At 40.9% G+C, this 23,232-nt stretch overlaps 1 protein-coding gene across 9 annotated transcripts in view; it reads left to right on the forward strand.

Moving 5' to 3' along the window:
• Syt7 (Synaptotagmin 7) overlaps positions 1–23,232 on the forward strand; it is a 212,340-nt gene that overhangs the window by 144,974 nt on the left and 44,134 nt on the right. For 2 of the 9 annotated variants that reach the window (XM_046623164.1, XM_046623163.1), the window contains exon 1: positions 10,256–10,634. The exons of 6 other annotated variants lie outside the window; for them this stretch is intronic. The gene's annotated coding sequence lies outside the window, so the exon portion shown is untranslated. Of the gene's footprint in view, positions 1–10,255; positions 10,635–23,232 lie in introns of those variants that run through there. One more of the 9 variants, XM_046623165.1, reaches the window with a different exon arrangement.

The following is a 23,232-nucleotide window of genomic DNA, read 5'->3' on the forward strand; positions in this document are numbered from 1 at the left end:
TGAAACCATGTCGCAGACACGCTCCTTCGTTCGAATCGTTTATACGTCTGCGCGGGGGTTGGAAGGGGTGGTTAAACGCTCCGTCGGCAAGGCAGGATGGTGCTGGTAAGAGTAACTGCTGCCTCCCGGGTAAATCATGCTGCGAACGATTACCCTTGTTCGGGGTTGGTAGGAATGATCGTATATAACAGTCGCCGGTATGAAGCAACGACGACGCTTCTCTGGTGCAGGTACCAATTTATTATTCCGAGCTATTAACGGTAAACGTTGCGAACGCGTGTACCTTCCGTAAAAACTTTTCAAATAAACCTGGCTTATCATTTTGATACAACTGCTTGCAGTTGGGCAGATAAATCGTAGTTATGATGAAAAATTATTCCACTTTCTAGGGAGCAGAATTTATTTATTTATTTTCTTCTACCGAGCAGCTTAGTGGGGAAAATGTTGTGATAACGCACATCCAGAGTTGGAAACATTTTCAATGTTATACCTGTATTTTTCGCCGTCTTTGGCTGCAACGTACCGCACGAAAATTATAAGAAAACGAATTTTACGTGACCTGTAAAGCCCCGAAAAGATATGCTGTAAAAGTTCGTCGTCGTTGATATTTTAACACCTTTTTGAGCCGAGCCTCCAGGAAAGCCCTTTTCCGCAAGGCATAATGGATTATTAACACCCCGCCAGAGTTTCGCTTGTCATCTCGACACATATACGAGAACCAGGTTTATGCGGTGAAATCGTGAAATCACTCGCGGTTGAATACCAACAAACGTTTAGACGCGGACATTTTACTCGGTAATCGTTCATTCATTCATCATTGCAAATGACGTGCTCGCAATGTATAAATGATACGAGAACAGCAATCCGTGTTTATGAAACGGCTCCGTTGTGTATTCAGATTTCCGTCAAATTACCCAACGATGAGATATTCCGTAACAGCAAGAAAAAAAAAAAAAAAAAGAAGTGGAAATAAAAAATGTTAATATCCGCGTCTTGCGCAAGGGCTCAGCTTTAAATTGAACGTCAATTTGAACTCTCATTTTCCCTTATTTTCTCGCTTCTTTTTCAACTTCTAATAACCGCTAGATTAGAATTAAACTCGGAAATCAAACGGACAGAATCACGATAGATGAGTTTATCGAATAGATTATGTGTAACACGCGTTGCAATGAAATTTCTACGAAAGTGGAGCAAGCCGAGATATCTACGCTTCATAAGCAGATTCAATATCTTTTCGATCGCGAGAACAGGAAATTAAGGGAAATATGAATTAATAGCAGCCCATCCCGGGTTCGCACGGGCATATAATAATATAATAAAAGAAAATACACAATGTTTACAGTGAGTTTCTAAAAAAATAACATTTATATTATTACATAATATTATTATATGCCCGTGCGAAGCCGGGATAGGCTGCTAGTTTTTAATAAAGGGACGCTTATTGTGACGTAACTATAAAAGATAGAGACATGCTGTCGCGACATTTTTTATGGATAGTGATGTGTCCTGAAAAATTGTAATACATCATTTTGTTCTATCACTAATAGTTTTCGCAGCGCACGCGATTGAAGGAAGTTTTTTGTTTATTTTTTTACAACTTGGGTTAGATTATTCAAGTTTTAGTAAGCATCCTTAATTTTTTTGAAAATGAAACATAGCCTATGTCACTCGGGAATACTGTAGTTTGCCAACGGTGAAAGAATTTTTCAAATCGGTCGAGTAGTTTCGGAGCCTATTCATTTCAAACAAACAAACAAACGAACAAACAATCAAATCGTTCCTCTTTATAATATTAGTATAGAAGTATAGATGAAGAAACACACGATTCAATAACTATCGCAGGGTAACCCCATTAAAAACGGCTTCACTCGCCTACCGAATACGTCGCGGCCATTACTCTCGATCGAGGAATCTCATTTGATTAAAGATTTTGTTGAACAAGATCAATACGTTGTCACTGTCGACACGCTGTCGGCCCATATCAGTTTGACGACGGGTATCTCGCGTTTGCGCGTCGCCAGGGCATTGGATTGAAAAAAAATTCTATACATTATTTATTTTCTCGGACGATTTACGACTGGTGTTTATAGAACATGGAAGATCAGAAAAAAGTGAGAATTTCTATGGATTTGTAATATATCGTACTTGAAAAATTATAATATTGTAGCGAAGCGAACAAGAGATTGATGAAATATATTGTTATTGGTGAAATATAAAGGGTGAAAAATTTCAAACCTGAAAATTATTCCTACCAAAATATTGTATCAGCGTTTTTGATAGCATCGAAATTACAGTGAAAATGGAAGTCTCGAATGACGTGGTAATATCACGCAGCATGTAAGAGGCAAGACCAAAAATATAAATATCAAAAGATGAAGAAGAACGTAAAAAGAAGAAACAATTCAAGGGTGATAGACTTTCCATTACTCGTAACCCAGATTTCTTAGCGCACTTAATAATTGAGCCGCCTAGCCGGGCTATAACGTGAATAGGAAAAAAAAAAAAATTTCGTGGTAAACGGAGAGAAGAAAATCGACGAATCAATTCACCGCATGAATAGTATTTTTCATAATTTCGAATAGCAGCTTCCCTCCTCTCGCACAGCACGTCTAGTCGCCGAGTCCCTTTGTGCCCACGGTTCAGTCGGCGATCAAATTCAATTAGTTGGTTAACTCACGTTTATACAAGCGCGTGTCCATGACGAAGGAAGCTTCTAACCGTGAGCAACATCTGGAGCGTGTATCAGCTGCTGGAAGGAAAGTAAAGCCGCACAATTGTTAAACGGTAATCGGGATTTGGCGGGGAGGGCAAAGAGAAATGTTCAAATTACAGCCCCATCGCATTCTTCACTAACATACATGGCAATGGGACACTTTTCCGCTCAACGCAACCTTGGGGCGCAACAAAATTTATAAATTGAAAAATTTTAAAACCGTTTCGCTGCCTCCGTATTTTCATATCGAGTCAGAAACCTGTAGCGCCGCTCATATCGTGGGATGAAAACCGCCCCAGACCCATCTCGATATTCGCTCCCGCTGGATTCCTGGGCTTCTTCCCCTGGGGTCGAACTTCTGTCACTTTAGAGTCTCGACACTCACGGCGTAAAATACTTGGGACGGTGGTTCTTTTGCATTTATACCTGGTTTGCCAAGTGCGAAAAATAAACGGGTGATCTATTCACCAGCTGCTCTCTTACCCTCCCTAATTTATCGCGCGAATGACGCAGGCATTCGTTTAATCAATCGACGAACTAATCGAGGAAATTTTTTCCCGCCGTTGATCAATATTTTTTCTGCTAAAATCCAATCCGGTCACTTTGAAGCTGATCGAAACATTGCACCGATGTCACGTATTCGACTGACTACCTGTAGTAACATAGCTGAACCAGCTAAACTAGGTTCACCACTTGCTGTGCCTGAAACGAAATGACGCTCAGTGCCACATGAATATGCAGAAGGCTTTCACGTGGCGTCGGTTCTTTTTAAAAAGTTAAAGGTTTTATCTAGCCGAGTCTCGTCTTTATACCCGCAATAATCCTCGTAGGCTTTGGAAGCGCTTCGTTAAGCCTACCTGTCGTGTTTGAGTGGCACCGACAAGCGCCATTTTCATTCGATTAGAAAATTTCAACAATTTTTTTCAATCAACCGTTATATTGGGCCAAGACTTACACTCCTGAGGCTCACGGCTGGAGTCGAAATTGAGAGAGGTGACAGGTATACAGTCCGGTTCAAAACTTGCCTAGGCTCCGGGCTGATAAAATAAACTAAGATTATTATTAAAAGAAGTCAATCTCGTGAAGTAATCAGTTGAAAAAATGTTACGTCAATATTTAAATGTAAGAAAAATTAAAAACAAAATACAAAGTATAAGCTAAGAGAGCTATGTGAAATTGGCGCCCGATTTGCTCCGATCTAAAATTTTGTTCATGATTTTGGAAGATTTGAGTATGTAGTTGATTGTAGTAAACTCGATTTCGTTTGTAGTAGCGCAAAAAAAAAAATATATACTACAATCAACTACATACCCAAATCTTCCAAAATCATGAAAAAAATTTGAGATCGGAGCAAGTCGAATGCCAAGTTCACATAGCTCAGTAAGCTGCCTCAGAAAATAAAACTTTTAGCACTTGTATTATTTTTCCATTGATGTTTTCCATCTAAATATTGTACCGCTTATAGAGTGTTGAAAAATTTCTACTCATATGGTACTTTGCATTTACGGTGGTGTTGTTCATATTTTATTTTGGCACTATTGGATTGAAATTTCACCTCATCAATCTCAGGTAATTCTGATAATGTTACCTGCCATATTTTTACTTCTACACTTTTTCGACCGGACGGCACGTCCCGATACGTTGTCAAGCTTTATACATTTCGCGAAGAAAATGTATGCGAAACATTTTTAGATCTGACCTATGAGGCGTTTTGACGAAAATCAATTCAAACCTTGGAGTTTAAGGAGCTGTCGATACCTATAATTCACACAACTGAGTCGAGCATTTAGTAAAACTTGATTTTCGCGAGTGGCTCTGATACTTTCGGGGTGGTAAATGCGACTTACAATTCCTTCTGCACGCACTTGTATTGTGTTTTCCTAAAAATGTGTAGGTTCGTATGCATATACGAGCGTACTTGTCAGGCGTGACGTGGCATGAAGTAAAACGCTCCTCGCAATCCATTCCGCATGCGGAAACCCATACAAATATAGAAACTGTACAACCTCTTCTGAAATAAAGATGCATGCATTAACAACTTCGCAAAGAAAACCAATCGAAGTAGAAGGAAAATTACCATCGATCTGAAGTTAATTGACTTCTGGGACTGAATTTCCAGGCTGTTATCGAATGTACCGAACACTACGTATTACAAAAGAAGAATCGTTCTAACGCGTTTCGTATCAGTCTTATACCGGTGAAACATAATTAAACGAGAAGAAATCAACGATTTCCTGAAAGGAGAAAACTTGGCGATTTCTTTCTCCGGTTTTTACTCTCACGTCCTTCTTAATCACCTCCGCCTTTTCCGTAACTATTTTTTGTTTTCCTTTTCTTCTTTAATGTATTTTTATTTTTTATTTCACCCATGCTTTCACCTTGCGCTCTTCCTCCTGCTTCGTCTTTTGAAGGAGAAAGCACATCTAATTGAAACGTTCCAGTTCACCAACATCAACGTCGGGTTCTCTCGCGCGGCAGTTATAATACGCAAATACTAGACCTACTACAACGATATAGAAAATGAGGACGACGTCTGTAATAAAGCCCTCTTTCTCATTTTGACTTCCCTTTGAATGAATGATACGAAAAGGCGAGTCCCACCCCGACTTTGGCAGTGAAAGCAGAAGCACTTCTGCACTCGACGCGTTTTGGGGAAATGAGAAATGAACGTACAAATGTAAATACTAATGGGTATGAGACGGTTGTTGATGGAAAGAAATTATTAGATTAGATAATATTTATTATTATTCACAACTGAACAACACATTACATTAACAACAATATAGGACATATAAATAAAAAATAAACAATACGCAGTATACATAATAATTATTTATCATCTTTTAAGAAGATATCAGAGCAATAGGTATACATATATAAATCATTAGATAAACTATAAGAGAGAGAGAGAGATTTGTGATTTGTGTATTTTATGCCATAGTAAAACTTTGGGGCAACAAAAAGCATTTTAGCGAAACACATAATATATATAACAAGAAATAACAGAGAAAGTATAACAATCAAGATCGCAGTAGAAAAACATTGAAGCACAATTGAGTGAAAAATCGACAACTAACAAAGTATATATGAAACATCGTAATTTCAACAGCTACTCGATTGCGCTTATAGTAATTAAAGTATCAAAATTAAAGTATTAAAATTGATCGGTAATATAAATATAAATACATAATCATAAAAATCTACGCTTATACAAGTCTTTTTCTAAGCACTAACCTAGGGCAGAAATTTCAATTTGAAACAAATATGTAAACAGCATAGTTTTTCAAAGTTCAATTGAGGAGGCAGACACCACCGCGACCGGAAGAGAGTGCCAGAAGTAGACAACCGGTAGATGGAATGAGTTTCGATAAGTAGAAATTCTGTGGGGTGGGATGTGGAACGTGAGTGGGATTAAACGTAATGATTTACAAAGAGATATATCAGGGCGCACGAAGATTTCCTTTATACACGATGGCGCATTTCCTTGTAGCATTTGGAAAGTATTTATCCGCAGAAAATTATTAATTTACTTATTTATTATATAAATTACGTCTGCGTCTGCCGATAGCCACCTTAGCTGGTGCCTGTATGGGGTGATGTGTTCGTCCCTCGTTAAATGAAATATAAACCTAATGCCACAGTTTATCAGTCTTTGTAACTTGGTATTGAGCTCAATCGTTAAATCGTAATAAACAAGACAACAATAATCTAGAATGGGAAAAATGAGAGTTGATATTAGTTTAGTTTTGAGCTCAAGTGAAAGTGCATTTCGGTGATACTTGAGCTTATGAAGTGTGAAATGCACACTCCGCGAAACGGCTGAAACATGACTCGCCCAAGATAGATTTGCACACATTACAACCCCCAAATTACGCGCTTCGCTCACATAAGGCAGAGCTGTGTCATTCAGTGCTATACGAGCGAGTTTTGTGTGGCCGAGTGAATTTACATTTCCACTGCTGCCCAATATGAGGATCTTCGATTTTCCTAGATTTAGTGTCAGTTGGTTGACTTTAGCGTACTCTGCTATGGCGACAACGTCTTGTTCAATCTTTTGTAGGCCTAGATGGATCTTGGACGGTTCACAGCTCAAATAAATTTGAGTATCATCCGCAAATATAACGTGATTGGAATGTTTAAGTGAATTACTGATATCGTTAATGAATAAGGCGAAAAGTAAATGTCCTAGGACTGATCCTTGAGGTACCCCCGATGCAGTCGATCTCCGTTCAGACCTAGCGCCAACGTCATCTACCACAGCCTGAGTACGTCCTGAGAGATAAGCAGAGATCCAGCTCAGAGCTGAATCACTAAAACCATAACATCTAAGCTTACGCATTATGAGAAAGTGAGAACCGTGTCGAACGCTTTGCTAAAATCGAAACGGACAAGTAATGTGACCTGCCCCTTATCAATAGCTCGACTCACATCATCACAAACCCGTAGTAATGGGGAGAGAGAGAGAGAGAGCGAGAATGACGAGGAATGTGCGCTGACATCTGACACGAGCTGTCGACTTTTACCTTGTCACAAAGTCGTTGACCTCTTCGCGTGTCACCAAACCCCACGTAGTTATTATACCTTATAACATGACGTGGCTAGTGATACCGACTACCATTGTAAAAATACTCACGCAACGTGAAAAGTTTCAAGTACCGCTGACCGGCAGGGAGTCACCAACATAGCCGATATCGCTCTCTTGCACCTTTTCACGCGTCAAGATAAATAGCGAAGGGAAAAAGAATGACAGAGGATATAGGAGACGGGATATGGGATGTATACGGGGATGATACGCATTTGAAACTGAAAACTTGCTCGTACGCAGCATCGTGAAAAGTATTCGTTCAAAACGATTTACGATCTTATCTTGACACGCGTATCTACCGTCTCCACAATGTATATCTATTTCAATCTTCGTTCGCCGGGAGCTTTCAAATTTCCTGCAAAATGTAAACTTTCACACGTGGTAGGCTTCGTTTTTTCATTTTTTCCTTCATTCTTCTTCTCTATTCTCTCGTTATATGTATCGAAGCCTGTATCACATTACACGCAACCCTCCGTCCTTGGAGCCACCTTCGTGCCTTTACACCTCGCTTTTTCTTCCTCCTCGTCCTAACCGCATGAATTTTCCCTCATTCGGAAACTCTTTTTTGGGGTGAAAACAGGGGATGGCCTTTCTCCGGTAACGCGGATGGTGGGAAAACGGAGGAAAAACTGCTGCCCAGCTTTCACGCCTCAATTTATTCCTTCCCGTACCGTGTATCGCACACATTCACTTCTATCAAATTTGAGCAGACCTAGAGTTTGGCTGTCAAATATGTGACACTTTCAATTCATTTCAAACAGTGGTTGAACGGGACTTCTTGTCAGGTTTGAAATTGTATACCAATTGAACGGCACAGTGGATGATGCGCGAGTGTATTACGTTTGAATATCTAACGTCAACGAGGGTGAGACAAAGAAGAAGAAAGGAAGGGAACCAGTTTGGCGAATTCATAGACCGCATTCTTCTGTAAGATGTCAAAACCGACAGTCCTTTATCACTATTATTGTTTTTTACGTAACACACCTTACTACTTTTTACTTTTGCAGTCAGAAGCAACCTTCATCCCTGTTAAAGATTCATCACATTCGTAAACGTCATGAACACAATGTCAAGATGCTTTTTGACGTCAGAGAAGTTGAACTCGTGAATAATTTTTTTTTCATACGATTATATCAATGTACGAGAATAAGCCTGAATGTTGTATGTTCTTAGAATCCGTGCGGCGATATTGATTTGGAAAAAGAAAACAGTTTCTTTTTTCAATGTTCAACGTATTTTGAAGCAACGTGTTATACGACAGCGTATCGTGTAACTTGCGGGTAAGTTTCATAAAATATCACCCTCGCCGAGGCAAGCAGTTTGGGTTAGTTCGCCGCTGCTTGTGGGGGTTCAATTAATTAGCCGACTCACGATGAGTGGTAAATAAGAAGGAAACCGGCAGCTCTACGCAAGGAGGAACGTTGCTCGGGCTTTAATCAAAGATTCATCACTTTGAGATATTTCCAAAAGTGTCCAATTCAGAAATAGAACGAGATTAACGCGCAAGATGATATCGGCTGAGGAGAACGTGTGTTCCTGCTTCTGAGCGTTATGTACCCAGCGACTTTATGGGGTGTGTGAAAAGTTTGCGTAGAAAATGTTGAATTTACGTGCTGAAACATGGAGAGATGACATCGGCTGAAATAACAAACACTATTTATCCAGCTCCTCGGTGCGTGTCACGCTGGTATAATTTACAACTTGGATAAATGTCTCGACAAACAAGCTATATATGAAGCTACACATCGAAGCATGAAATCTTTACTCTCCTGTTTTTCTACGGTGATACCGCATTTATTCACGCGACGTTGAATCTTGGACGTTTATTTTTGGCAAATACGAAAAACAAAGGCCGCCTGGGTAAGCCAAACCTCGAGAACCGTTTCCATGACGAAATTTATCATTTGATACAAATGCCTGTACCACATGACGCTACCGTCTAAAGAATAATAGCAATTTACTTCCACCTACTTGATCTTTCTCGGTCTTATAGGTACTTTCGACAGTTGATATTATATCGTCTAACACATGTACGCTCAATTACATAGATATAAAAGTGTAATTAAGGAGTACTGCGCGTGTGCAGGACCGTGACAAATCGCCAATGGACTGAGTTTTTCGAGGTGTACAAAAAATGTATACCTCATACAAAAACAAAGGTGCGGGAGTTCGGAAACTTATTTTAGTTTATTGATCATGGTCAATAAGCGAAATTCATCATGCCCTAGAAATTAATATTTCTCACCAATAAGCGATTGCGTATAGTAAGGTTTGAAGTTAGCATTCGGCTGACTTTAACTGCAAAGTTTAACTTTCTTAATCTTAACTTTCTGTGAAAGCTAAATTCACGAGTGAAAGTTAACTGAAAGGATCAAAGTAATTATCAAAATTAAACAATTCTGGGCTGTCAGAAATATTTGAGGATATCTAAAGTGAGTTCGAAGTGTCTGACGGGTCCTTACCGCTAAATTGAAATGTTATTATCGCGTCATTTCAATTCTGCACAATTGGTGCAAAAATGTTTGCGTAGACGCAATTTTTAACCGTAAAAAATACGCTTATTGGCCAATAAAAATCTTTACGACCCTACAAGCACCTTAGCAGCTTCACACCGTGAATGATTCATTCGAAACACTGCATCCCTGCAGATGGTCTTTAACGAGTTCTAGCGACGCGTGCGGTCTTGAAAGATAAAACGCCTGAGCGCATAAGCGCGACATTGCACGGGCACGTAGTCTCAATTTGAATATGGGTCCGTATTACGTATCATAGGTGCATGCACCCCTACTCTTTACCACTTCACAACACTTTTCAATTCCGCATCCCTCCGTTCCTCGCTCATCTGTTTCCACCAAGATCCAAGATGGCGCCATAGCGTACAAGGCTCAAGGGTTGGATCCAAACGCGCGCGGCGCGAACGCGACGCTTCGAAAGCTCAGTCAGTGGTGCGACTCCGTTTGAGTCAGACCGGTGTTCCGTGATCGAGGCGCAGAGTACACTTACCCTACGCATTTTAGCATGGGAGGCAGGACGTAGTGTCTGACTCGACAGTGATACTTTCTACTGTGATAAATCTAGCCGGTTGAAGTCAAAGACGCAGGCTGCTTTTTACACTTATCCAATCCGTATAAATAATGAAGTTCAGATAAAAATTGATCTAATCGTCAATAATTCTACTTTCTCTTAAAGGCAGTACATCGCCTGTTTCTCGTCGTGAAATATCGCCGTAAAGTATTTCAAATTATATTTCTTTCCTATATGTCGTTTTTATACCTAACTGAAGTTCCAGAGAAGTTTTGGTAAAAATTGTGTCGGCAACCGCATCACATGTATTTGGTAAGATGAGAGCGAGATTTTAAGATTCCATGGTGTCACAACAATCGAAAGTGAACCGGTAAAAAGTAATGTATATGTATATATTTTTCTGAAAAAGTGAAAAGTCAAATGAGCGCCATCTTAGACTTAACGTACAACGCTCATCTTTCGAGAGAATATTTCTTTCAACCTAAACAAACTTCTGACAATCCGGTTGAATGATTAGAAATCATAAGTCGAGCAACCTTCTGTCATTTTTAACCATAGGATAAGCTTGTACCATGTGCCAAATATAGCGATATGAACAACCGTACTTATCGCTGATTCTATATCTATATAACGTTAGGATGTTTCAGAAAAAAATAATTTGCAAATTTCTACCGTGATGTTAGCGTTGTACGTTAAGTTTAAGATGGCGCTTATTCTCGATTCTGCACGTTTTCTAAAAAACTGAAAAGTCAAATGAGCGCCATCTTAGGCATCACTTAGAACACGCGTCTTTGGAGAGAATCTTTCTTTCAATCCGAAACTTTTCAGAGGGTGCCAGGGTGGAAATTTGTAAATTATTTTATCGGGCAACACCCTAATGTATATATATATATATCTGATAATTAGTCGTAATAGTTTTACTTCTATAGTTTTTAGTAACGGAGGGTATTACTAGAAATTATGTAAGTAAAACTACTACGTCTAATTCTCAGACCGTAATCACCGAATGCGTTAGTAAAAAAGTTAACCAAGTTTCCTCCGAGCTGTGCGCTAGAAGGTAAGAAAAAAATAGTATTTCTCTACTTTAGGCGGTAGCGTGAATGCTGTTCAAACACTGGAAGCCGATATGACAATGGGCCGAATCGGCTGGACCCATAATTCACACCGCGGTAATGTTATTTTGGGGATGGAATCCGAAGCACAAAGGGCTCCTGGTAGGAATTATCAAGTGGGCTCGTCGCTTCGCGTCTCGGCTCGCTTCAATTTACCACTTTCAACCCGCCTCGCCGTCGAGCCGTTCATTTCGGATGCGTATACCAAACGCCTCCCACCTCCCGGAAACCCGCGGACCGGCCCAATGTATAATCGTGCACGAATGTGAGGAAGTTCGGGTTGCATCCAAGTAGGGATGATTTCTATCTTGACCCCCCACCTGGATCAGTTTGAATAGATACGAACTGATTGCGGGGCTAACGAAGCTTAGAGGGTGAAGGAGTAATTATACCCTCTCTCTTGCCGATCTCCACCGACCGTGCAAATCGAGCCCGAAGCCACTTGTCCCGGGGCGAATTTTTCCGATAAAAAAGGGGAAGCCGCGGAGGGACGGGGAACGGAAAGATAACGTCTTGAATTCAAATATCCTCACTTTCAATCTGAATACAGGGAATACGCCACGGGGTGCCAGACACTACCCTTCCATGCATATTACTTTCTCGTACCAATATACCACGCATTTCTGAAACGGCAGCTAGCCCCGCACGGCAGCCATTTTCTTTTCCGCAAGCCAAGCGTCGCGGACAGAATTGCGTGGTTATCTAGGTCCGTTTACGATGCTGATGGATGAGGTTTTTGTCATCTTTTTCCTCAACGTCGAACGCTGCAGGCTGAGGTTCGGGGATTGGTCAATGATCTTGTTCCTTTTCGTTAAAGCCAAGAAATTGCGGGCAGAGATTTGCGGACAAAGGCTGCCTTGGGTCCTTAATACCTTGAGATCGATTAGCGATACAAAAGCCGATAATAAGGGTGTACGGGAAATATACACGTCGAGGTGAGATTTTCGCCGGATTATCAGTCAAGTCCTGCGGGATATTGGGAGATTGGAGAAGGCTCGAGACCATTTGGTAATTGAAAAAGCTTTCGAGTGAACGGGGCTGAGGGCGTTTGATTGTGTACATCTGCAAAGGAGACGCCGCGTCCTTGGTGCATTCAATTTTTTCGCTTCACGTGCTCGACGCCTTGTGCTGCACAGGCGGACGTGAAATGAAGTTGGAGAAGGTGTTGACAGTTCAGTAATGAAAGACGAGTACTGGGTTGGGAGGAGGGGCTGTGCACCGCATGACCCACTGGCGAAATCCTTCCTCTTTCACGTCAACTTACTCAAGCCTCGATTCACCTCCTCGAACCTTGCCGAGAAATTTTTCATTCTCGTGTGAAAATGAATTCCGCTTAAAATTAGTAAAACGTTGCGATTACATGTAAGCTTGTTATATATCTTTCTATATTCATACTAATAAATAAGAGGTTTTATTTCTTTGTCTATTTGTCAACGTTAAACTGAACAACCAATGAACCGATTTACCTGAAACTTGTATCGATATCTTCACTGTGACTGCGGAAGTAATATAGGCAGCTACATACATCACGCAGTTATGAACAATCACTCATTTTACCCGTATGCGAATCGATCGTCGAGATAACTCTGCCTTTCGCACCATCGTCGTTTATTTTCCCCCACACAATGCGTATGCGTATTACGCATGGTATTTATACCCCGAGTATACGGAATGAATGAATTATTCGGCACCGCGGCAGGTAACTTGTGGTGGATTGCGTACCTACTCGGATATGTGTCTACAAATACGCAATACTTTGATGATGGTTGTTGTTCGAAAAGTGAAATGTTCATTTTTCCAAATCCGCACTTGCCTGATGAACAGTTTTTGCAATTTTTTTCACCCATGCTGTAGTGTTTTAATATATGCACCCCGCAATATTAATTCCATCCAAAATAGTGTTTAAGGGTGGGGGTAAGGGTTTCAGCGTAAAAAAAGAAACACTTTTCTTGTGAATTTTTTTTTAAAAGTATGGATTGAGCAAATTTATTCAAATCTTTTGTACATTATTGAGTATACTTTTAACAATATTCTGTAATTTTTTCATGCGGAAATATTGAAAAACAAGCCGGTGACAGAGCTTGCCCCAGAACGTCTTAGAAAAAAAACAATTGCGGTGTTCACTATATCACGGTCGGAAATTATCTGAAATCAAAAACCATTAAAATTTAGTCAAAGTATCATCAAATCCTCCCCCAACGTTCTATGCCTATTTTTTTTTTCATTTAAAGATTTTTGGTGGCCATCTAAAGTGTAAACTGCTATTTTCCACGAAAAATTCCGCCATTTTGTAAGTGGAAAACCCCCTTAATCTAAAAAAAAAATTTGAACTAAACGTTGGGGGGAGGTATTTTATATGTATAAAATGTGTACCAAGTTTGAAATGAATCGGTCAAGTAATTTTTAAATGGCAGTGAACACGGACTTTGAAAAAATGATTTTGAGAAAAAATCACAAGCGCACGACCGAACGTACAACGACAAACTGACGCTCGTCTCTCGTTTTAAAATATTGTACAGTGTATAGTATACATACAAATATAAAATATGTCTTTATGGCTTTACTTACCTGTCTTTAGTAAATAAAATATTCTCGAAACAGGATAATGGACCAGAACGATAGAAGTGAAGAGCTGTATACCTGCTGTCAGAGCTACAGTGTTAAAGGGCAAGAGACTAACTAGACAATAACTTCAAGAGTCTTGCTCAGATCGACTTAAAATCTTGGTAATATATTTTTGAAATGTTTAACAATAAGATAAGACAAAAAAAGTTCGATTTTTCGAAAGTGCAAACTCTTACCCCCCCTCCCTAAGCGTCTTCCAACCATGTGTAAGCGACTCGCGCGTGTTTCCGCACATCCCTACTGACCTTGAGAGTATTAATTTTGGTACTATTAGAAAACATAAACCGTTACTGAATCGTTGAAATTTTATATACGGGGAAAACTAATATAGTGAATATGAATCATGATTTAAAAAAAAAAAAAAAAAATAGGTGTTACTATCTGAACCGGGCAGCAGTATCGCTCTACAACGAAATGAAACGAATAGAGTCGAAAATAATTTTACGTAAAATTGACGCAACTTAAATTTCTGATCGATGAATCCTCCAATTTCGCGTAATATATCGTCTCGTACATGTGCCGAACTACTATCCCGAATTTACGGCTGGGTCAGAAGTGATCCGACTTTACTCTCCGCGTTTCCATTTACGAACTAATATCAAAGCTTGGCTAGTAGAGCGTACATATAGAAAGCCCATCTGATCCACTCCGGCGTTCTGCAAGCTTTACCATTAACCTGGTATAAAACGAAGTTGGGATCCATCGGTGCTCACTTTCAATTTCGGTAGAACCGCGTTCCGCTGTATATGTATATCCCAGTAGAAGCTTGGAAAGTTTAATAATCTGTTGTACAGCGAGTTTTTCCAGCGAAAAAGAAAGATAACTCGGTCTGCAGTTTATGGCACACGGTTGAAAATCATGGTCATTTTTCCTCTTTTGGCTTTCTGTTTTCTCATACAATGAATAAATCATATGTGAGAGAAATGACAGATGAAATGCCATTGACCATTCGCCAGTTCGACTGTTTGAATAATTGATGACCACCCTACCGGATTCGGTTATGAAAAAAGCTATTGCCGTTTTATTTTTCTGTATTTTTATTTCCAACCGGATTCAGTTCTGTCACACGTTTTCTGGGCAGTGTTAATATCGATTATATAGATTTACTGGCTGAACAAACTTCGGGGCCACCTCCGTTGTGTACATAGAGTATATTGAGCAGATACCTATATACCTGTATACCTACATACCTACATACATACGTATATTGATAGAAGAAAGGCATCGGCAATATCAATCCAACTATTATTGTTACCAAATTGTGTCTCCGCAATGCGCCCTGCAGCCCGAGAATCGTTTATATCTGTGCTTTTCAGCCGCAGCAGGTTCAATCAGCCTGCACAGCTCTTCTTCCCCACAACCGCCGTTTCTTGGCTTTCATCCTCTCTCGGGTTCCTTTTTTTATCGTCTTCTTTCCCTCCCTCTCTCCTTTTCTCTCTCTCTCTTTCCATTCAATCTTCCCTAGGTTCTAGGCTCATTATACTTTCTAATGTCGAGCGAATAAATTCAATATAATCTTCAAATTGAAGTTGAAGTGGCCTATTGTCCACAGAGAGGAAAGGCTCGTCGTCCTGTTTGTTCCGTATTCCCTCGATCTCGCTCTCTCTTTCTCTCTCACACACATGTTTCTACCCGCATCATAAATGGCCAGTCAAAATTATACGTGCGGAATTTTTTTTACTTCGCTTTTGAAGCGAATTTAGGTCGTCAAATATTATCAAAAGTCACGAGTTATCAACGTTGTATGAATATGTTATGCTTTCATTACTCGTGAGTAATTTTGAACACAGCTCTTCCCTTTTGCCGCGGCTCTAACTTTGTCAATAAGAGATTAAACCTGTCGGAAAATTTAAGGGTGGAAATTGCAAAATTGTAAAATACACAGTGGCGTTGAATAATTATTGATGAGCACGAAGGTATACGTGGGGATGAATGGAAAATCCTCGACTTACCAAGTCAAAAATCATTTCCCGAATTTCCTACTTCGTCGTAATTTAACGTTAAAAATTCATTTCTAACTACACCTCTAAAAAACAAATACTTAAATACGTCAGGAATTTATGCTACCTGCGTCAATATTGGATGCCAGTATAAAAGGCCGTCCCCGTATATTAAAAATTAAGAAAAAATATTTTCCTGAAGCTTGGTAATAAATTACAAGCCAACTGTTTTAAATTTCCGGAATTACAGAACAGCAATATGTTGGCCGTAACCTCGGATGATCACGCTTTTCTGTCACTTTCTGTCTACTTATTATCTTCACAGTAACCTCGATATTTTTCTCGGTGATCTATGAATGGTCTGTTTTTTTAACGCCGTAAGGCAGAGAATACCATCGTTAAATTGAAACCTCGCGCGGTAGAAAATTTGGCGAAAATTACTCCCTCGGACACAAGATAATAAATATTTCATTTTGTTCGAAGTACTTCACGGTCTCGGCAGAATTATTTCATAAAATTATGTCTATAACTGAAAAACGAGAAGTCAATCATGCCCTCATTCATGATCAATTTATCCTATTTATATTGCTCCAAGTTGCAGCTCTGCAACATAAATCCTAGGAAAAATGTTGAGGAATTTCTTCAAAATCATCTATCATATGCCAAACACTGGCAAGTGCGCGAGTAGATACGAATTTTGACGCGTTCGTCATCTTCGGTCCGACAAACTTCGTCCTCAAAAGTCCGTCACATAGAAGACCAAGTTAACGTGATTCTGCTGCTAGAAATAGCTTACACGGACAACCTGTTGAGCCCATTTATCGAGAAGAGGTCGATACGCGACTACGTTCCACTCGTACACGAGTCGAGGATCAATCGATAGACACGACCAACCGCCGAGTGGTAAACATCGCGCGATTTTCGGGCCAGGTTATTCACGCATATTGTTAATCCGCACACGGCATCGTCGAGGGTCGTTGTCATTCACAATTTACCCAGTCCCTCGGTTTGGTCGAGCGCGATAAGACCCATTATTAATCGCTTCATCAAGTCCCACCGACACCCATGGGTTCTCCATCAGCATTAGGTGATCCGGCCTCTTCCGAGGATCCCCGGATCCCGAAGTCCTAAAACTCAGCAGGTTCGCCCATCAAATCAGCGTGATAACTCGTACGCGCGATCCTGCACCGCACAGAAGCGCATCCAGCCTCGTTGATTAATGAATCCGTTATCATCTCCCGCAGAGAGCGAGCTGTGTATTAACATTCGCCGCAATTAGCACCGCGGACTCTGATGTTGCACTCTTTGGTCCAACGAGCTGCATCCCGCATATTTCATAATCAAAGTCGGCGCGTATTCTGCTGCAGAGAGCTTTCACCGCGGGTATTTCGCTATTCTTCTCACACTCTGAGACAATGTACGACCTGAATCTAGCGCTCGTATTGATCAAGAGAAAGGATTTGTAGACACGGTTTTCGGTTCTTCTTTTGTTTTCTATTACTATTTTCCGGAATGTTTTACTACTCTTCGTGTAACGTAACGAGTCGGTACCCATTGCATCCGACGCTGTTCGTGGTTTAACGACGCGTTACGCAGTAAAGTGTCTGTATATATGTATATGTAACTGTATTGTGGTGCATTAAATTGTCCCAGGTTCGTGCTTTTCTGGATCGAAGGGACCGTAAAATCGAAAGCTTTAATGCAACGCCTGCCGCGTGTCCCTTTTCGCTATCACCTGCATACACTCGCCCTTATGTCGCTTCCACCCTCCGGTGGCAGTGAGAAGAACCTTCGGTTTCAACCCTCTAGACTCCGAAGAGCTTGCGCAGGGAATCGTAAAAGGCGGTAGCCTGAGTACATACTTACTATTGAACAGCGGTTCTCAAGAGTTTCTCGTAAAGAAAATAAGAAAATTTTCTTCCTACGGATATTTGATTACTGAGGGGGGGGGGTAGTGACGCGAGTGTGTTTGCCTTTTGTGGGCTCAGGCATTTTCGAAAAAAAAAATAACGGGAAGAAAGAAGCGAAAGGACTAAAAAATTCACGCGGCTATTCACTTAGCCTGCAATCTAATATACCGTTAAGTATTTCACGAAATCATCACAAAAACAATTTTCACCAGACACTGGGGCGTCTATTAACCGCGTTATACGGACTCTCGTTATCTTACTCATCGACATTACGACCCTGAAACTCCGTCCGTGATCTCTGCGAATTACAAATTATCCTAAGCCAACAGCTTAGTCAGTGGAAAACGATCCGGATTCAAGCTTTACGCCAAAATTATGCAAATTCAATGCTTAAGTTTAGTTGCGGGTGAAATAAAAAATCTTGCCATCATACCTCAAATCACTGCTGCTGCAGGAATTGGCCTCATCCGTGTGTGAGTAAAAAAATGTAAGCACGGTTGAATTTATATTAGTGTACGTATTTTTGTTCGTCTTTTTATTTCTGATCGAATTTTTACTACATATTCGTGATATCAAATATATCCGTGTGAAATGGTTCGAGGGAAACTGAAAACCTGACTACTTTTCTATCCGCCCAACACGGCAAAAACTAAATATGAAGGAAACGTAGGATTTTAGTGCCATCTTTGGGTTGGCATGAAAAAAATTTGGTGCCACGACGGGAAGTTATACGTGCCAAAATCCTGATCCAAGGATTCTTAGGGCAGAACGAGGGTAAACTAACGTTGGAGTCTCGAATTACGATGCACGACGTCGTAAAGTATCCAAAATTATCCGTTTTTTTTTTACACTGTCTGAAAATATGGGCTATTACTTTTTCCAAGTTTCAAGCCCTGCATCGCCGTCCTTCATGAATAACTTCCTACTTTTCATCCGTAGGTAGATAATTCGTTGGAATTTAAAGCTTTCGTCTTATTAATATTTCAAGCACCTCCACACCCTGCGCAGCTAACCCCCGTGAAATAATTTTCACCGTTAAAGTTGGGAGAGCACCGGAATCTACAGCCGTGAATACATTGTGCCTCGTGCCTCAGAGGCACTCAAAGACACGGTGGAGTGACAAAGACGCTGTTGAGATTCTTCGGTATTCCTAAATCGTATGAACGACCGCTCAAATTCATTTACGCCAAGACTCACGTCGAATTGCAATTGCCTCAATCGTCTAAAGGCTCGATTGCGGCCTTACCCGCAACTTGGTTCACAATCGTATCTCGCTAAATTAAAAAACTCCGCAAAAAGTAAAAAAAGAAAAGAAAACACATCCCGTACATAATGCAAAAGATTCATTCAGCGAGTGTGACCTCAACGTCAATTTGACCCACAGATGCCACACTTCGTTTATCAACTGCGTGGAAAAAAAATCTTCTAAAATCGAAGACGTCCGTGAGACGCAATTTATAACAATTTATCTTAATAATCGTCCCTTACGGCCGGACGATTTCCTTACGCAACGTTGAACAGCCCCTAAAACGTAGGAAACAATTCAGGTGTAAAGTGTTCGAACGGCTTCGATTTATGGAATTTTTTTGGTTTTCTTTTTTTTTTTTTTGACGCGACGCGTGCGGAGCTGAATTCAAGTCCCCTGTATTTAATTCTACTGGGTGTGTCGAGCAACCCGACATGCCTGGTGATTGAATCACGCTTGTTAATCAATTCCTTTCCCTGTACTCGTCGGCGGTTGCCCGAGGCGATTGTGACTGCATAAATTTTCACCTGCAGATGTACGCTCGACTTGTTCACACTAATGTGCCGAGAATTCAATGCACTCGCGTTTCGTACAAACTGACGTTTTAACGACACATTTCGGTTAATGGGTTTGTTCGGTAGATACCGCTGATGAGTTTTGTTTCAGACGTGGGAGAGGAAGGGCTGAATTTTGCAAGCGGTTGCAGAGCGGGGCCAAAGATATATTTTCGAGGGTAGATAGCTTCCAGTGAAATACTACGGCAGCTCGCCGAGCGGCGTTTACTTCTCTTATAACCGCCAAGTTCAAGTCCCCGAGAATTTTGTCTTCCCTCATTTTGGTACGAGGCTCCCTTAATTGGTAAACTCGCTTTATTCATTTACGTATTTATTTATTTACTTACGTGCCAACCCTCATTCCTTACTTCAATTAACTGCCGCAGAGCAGCTCACTTTTGGCCAAGTGAGTAATTAGGTTTCATGAAAATCTAAACTTCCTAATTCGAGGTATCGAATGATGGATATTTTTCTTGTAAGGGTGAAAAATCCCGATGGCTTGTTTTACGTATTATAGTCACATTCAAGTAGAACCGTATGACAAGGATTGACGCAATTTCTGCCAGTATTTAATCGTCGCTTATCACTCTTACTCTCATTGGGTCGCTCGTATACACTGACATCCAGACGTGCTTGGCTGCCGGAATTGCTACTCCATGCACGGATGTATGAGCCATAAAACTGGCTGTCCATTGGCTTATTCGACCTTTCGATGTAACTCAGGGATTAGCTTTAGCGCTACATTAACCTTTAACCCTTTGAGGCTCGTTCTCCGTTCGCGTTATAAATTATTCGAGTGATTGAGTTGCGGTTTTGTGCCAACATCGAGCCCAGAGATACGTTTACGCTCTGGTTATTCGTGCGAGCTGAAAGAACAGTCTCCCTTTTCAGTTTACCGTTACCAAAAGCCGCCGCGGATAAAGTGTCGTAACGCGTTGACAGAAAGTGTCTAACGAGCAGTGTGAAATGAAGAATGATAATAATAAAATCGATACAAAGATTCCGGAGCTCTGACTGGAGTTAATGAAATCGAATTTAATTACAATATTGTCTTCGCCAAGGTGAAAATTCAAGAGATCAAAATTTCAATAAGCGCACGATTATCCAGTTTTGATGTTAGGTTCACTATCTTATTTTTGCGTAATTGAATTTTCTACAAATCGCTTGACATAAAATTCTACCGTAGGCCATCGGGTATTTACAGAAAAGTGTCGAGATAAAACAGCTAAAATTTCTTAGTTTTACTTAGTTTTTTTTTTTCCTTACTGCCCTCAAACAAGGGAAGAATTGTAATAAAAATTCTGTCGTGTATAGAATTATTCGATGCAGTATAAGAAATCCATTCGAATGAGAGACGAATGGCCGTCGGCGGCTGGTCGTGTTCTGAAAGAGAGTGGAGGCAAGGAAAAAAAAAGAAGATAATAAAAACAGCTTGATCCTTCTAACAATGTAAGATGCCAAGTTTTGTGTTGCCTTCCGTTGAGTGATACGGGTAGAATTGGTGTGGATCTAAAAGGAAAAGTAAGAACCGGATGAAAGGTTTATGGGATCTTTCAACAAAAGTATCAACGCGAACAAAACCGTCGAACTTACCCCGGTCGATTTTCGCGGGGTTCTTCGTGTCCCGATGGCACGCGTCGAACTGTTGACTAACAGTGAGACCGGCATTATACACGCGGGGCAATTTACAGGATTTCAGTGAGAAGATCCACACGGACCAGCGTTGCCGGGATGAGTTGGATAATCTCGGAAGGTTGTACCCAAGGGCACTTTTATTCAGGACGAATCGCGAGCTGGTCTTGCTTTAATACATATTCCATCAGCGTAGGAGCGTGCCAAGCTCGCATCCCCTTCCTCAGGGAGGGTTAAGGTCAACACAGTGGACGCGTGGCGCTCAGCCAAGGGGGTTTGAACTTTCGTAACGGCGAAATCTCGCAGGCTGACACTGCGCGGCTAGGTAGCTGCAAACCTGTTGCTCAACGGAGCCACTGGTGACCCGTTAAAACGTGTAACTGAACTTACCGAGCTCTCTTTCCTCCTTTTTCGCATCCCGGAGACGCGGGCTGCAATAAACGAACCGTAGAATCGAATCGTTAAACTCGAGCCACAACGAGAGAAATGAAAGGCAATATACCGGCAATATCCGCGAGGAGGTGAATTCTTCGAACGATATTCTCTCTCTAACCACCCTTTCCTCCGTTTCTCATCCTTAACGGCGACTCGGGAAATCGGACGGGGAGTTATTGACTTTGGGGTAAAGATTCATTAGTTTTCTTCGAGGGGTCAGCCGGGGGCGTTTAGGAGGTCAACCCTCGGCCCGCGTCTTCGTATCTTCGCGTCGTCTGCTACCCTGACACCGTCTCTTCTTCCGTGTCCTAGCGATCGGCCCAGAGTGTCAACTTTGCCCGTACCGACCCGGACGGGTGGCCTGGCTGTGGTAGTTTGGTCGCATCGATCCGTCGGCCCCCTGCCGCCTCGACGTCGACCTGGTGCCCGGACCGCCGACGAACAGGAGCGAAGTCCTTTCGTACCATCTCGAACCTCGGCGGGAAAGTCGGTGCCTTTCCAGAATCCGGAAAACACACCGTGTGTAGTCAGTATTTTCGGAAGACGTTGATCTTGGATGTCCAGTACACCTGCCCCCGACAGTTTTACCCCGCTGGCACTCACTTTCCTCGCATATTTCATCACGATACTGGTTCGCATCTCGGAGAGCTTTTATTTTCCGTTGCTTCCTTTGTTCTTTACGGCAAAGAGCTCTGGAAATCTTTTACCTCAACGTAATTTCGTGTTTGAAGTGGAGAATACTTGGTCGAGACCAGTGATGAGATATGACTCATTATACCACAGAGTATACTTACCGAACGACACTGTCACTTTTTGATTATTTTTTCGAAAACCCTTATTCTGAAAATCCAACCGGCGATAGGTATGCGTTATTTACTACGAAGACGTTTTAGTCTTCGATCATTTAGATTATCAACAATTTGTGATCGTTGTGTTGAAACTATAATATCAAGTTACAAATTTTTGAGCAACGGTTCCTCAGTTGTATCGTAAGTTTTCAAACTGATCGTCCGTGTGATTCCAAATTTCAAAAATTGTAACGATCCTTCAGGAAAAAAATTTTAACCTGTGCAAATAGAGAAAATTTTACTATCAATTTATTACTTCATTCGTAACAAGAAAAAATACGGTCTTCTCAATGTTCAAATTTCTGCACAAATTAAAAGAAAATAAAAAATCACGAAATACCGATGATGAATAAACTCGATCGAGTTTCAGAAAACCAGACGAATGTTCACTAGTAATTGCAAAAGATGTGAGTTCTTTTCAGAAAATCTATAATTCCTACAACCTGCCCGAATCTTTGTTCTCCTTGATAAAACTGTTATACGCATGAATTGGTATAGGAAACAATTTTGCGGCCTTTATTTTCCATCGTATCTACGACAGATAGGTACTGTGAGATCAATAATCCTGTCGGTAAAATCGATCAGCTTGTACACAATCCTTTATTCCG

The sequence above is a fragment of the Neodiprion pinetum genome, chromosome 4, assembly GCF_021155775.2.
Source record: "Neodiprion pinetum isolate iyNeoPine1 chromosome 4, iyNeoPine1.2, whole genome shotgun sequence".
In the NCBI taxonomy this organism is placed as follows: domain Eukaryota; kingdom Metazoa; phylum Arthropoda; class Insecta; order Hymenoptera; family Diprionidae; genus Neodiprion; species Neodiprion pinetum.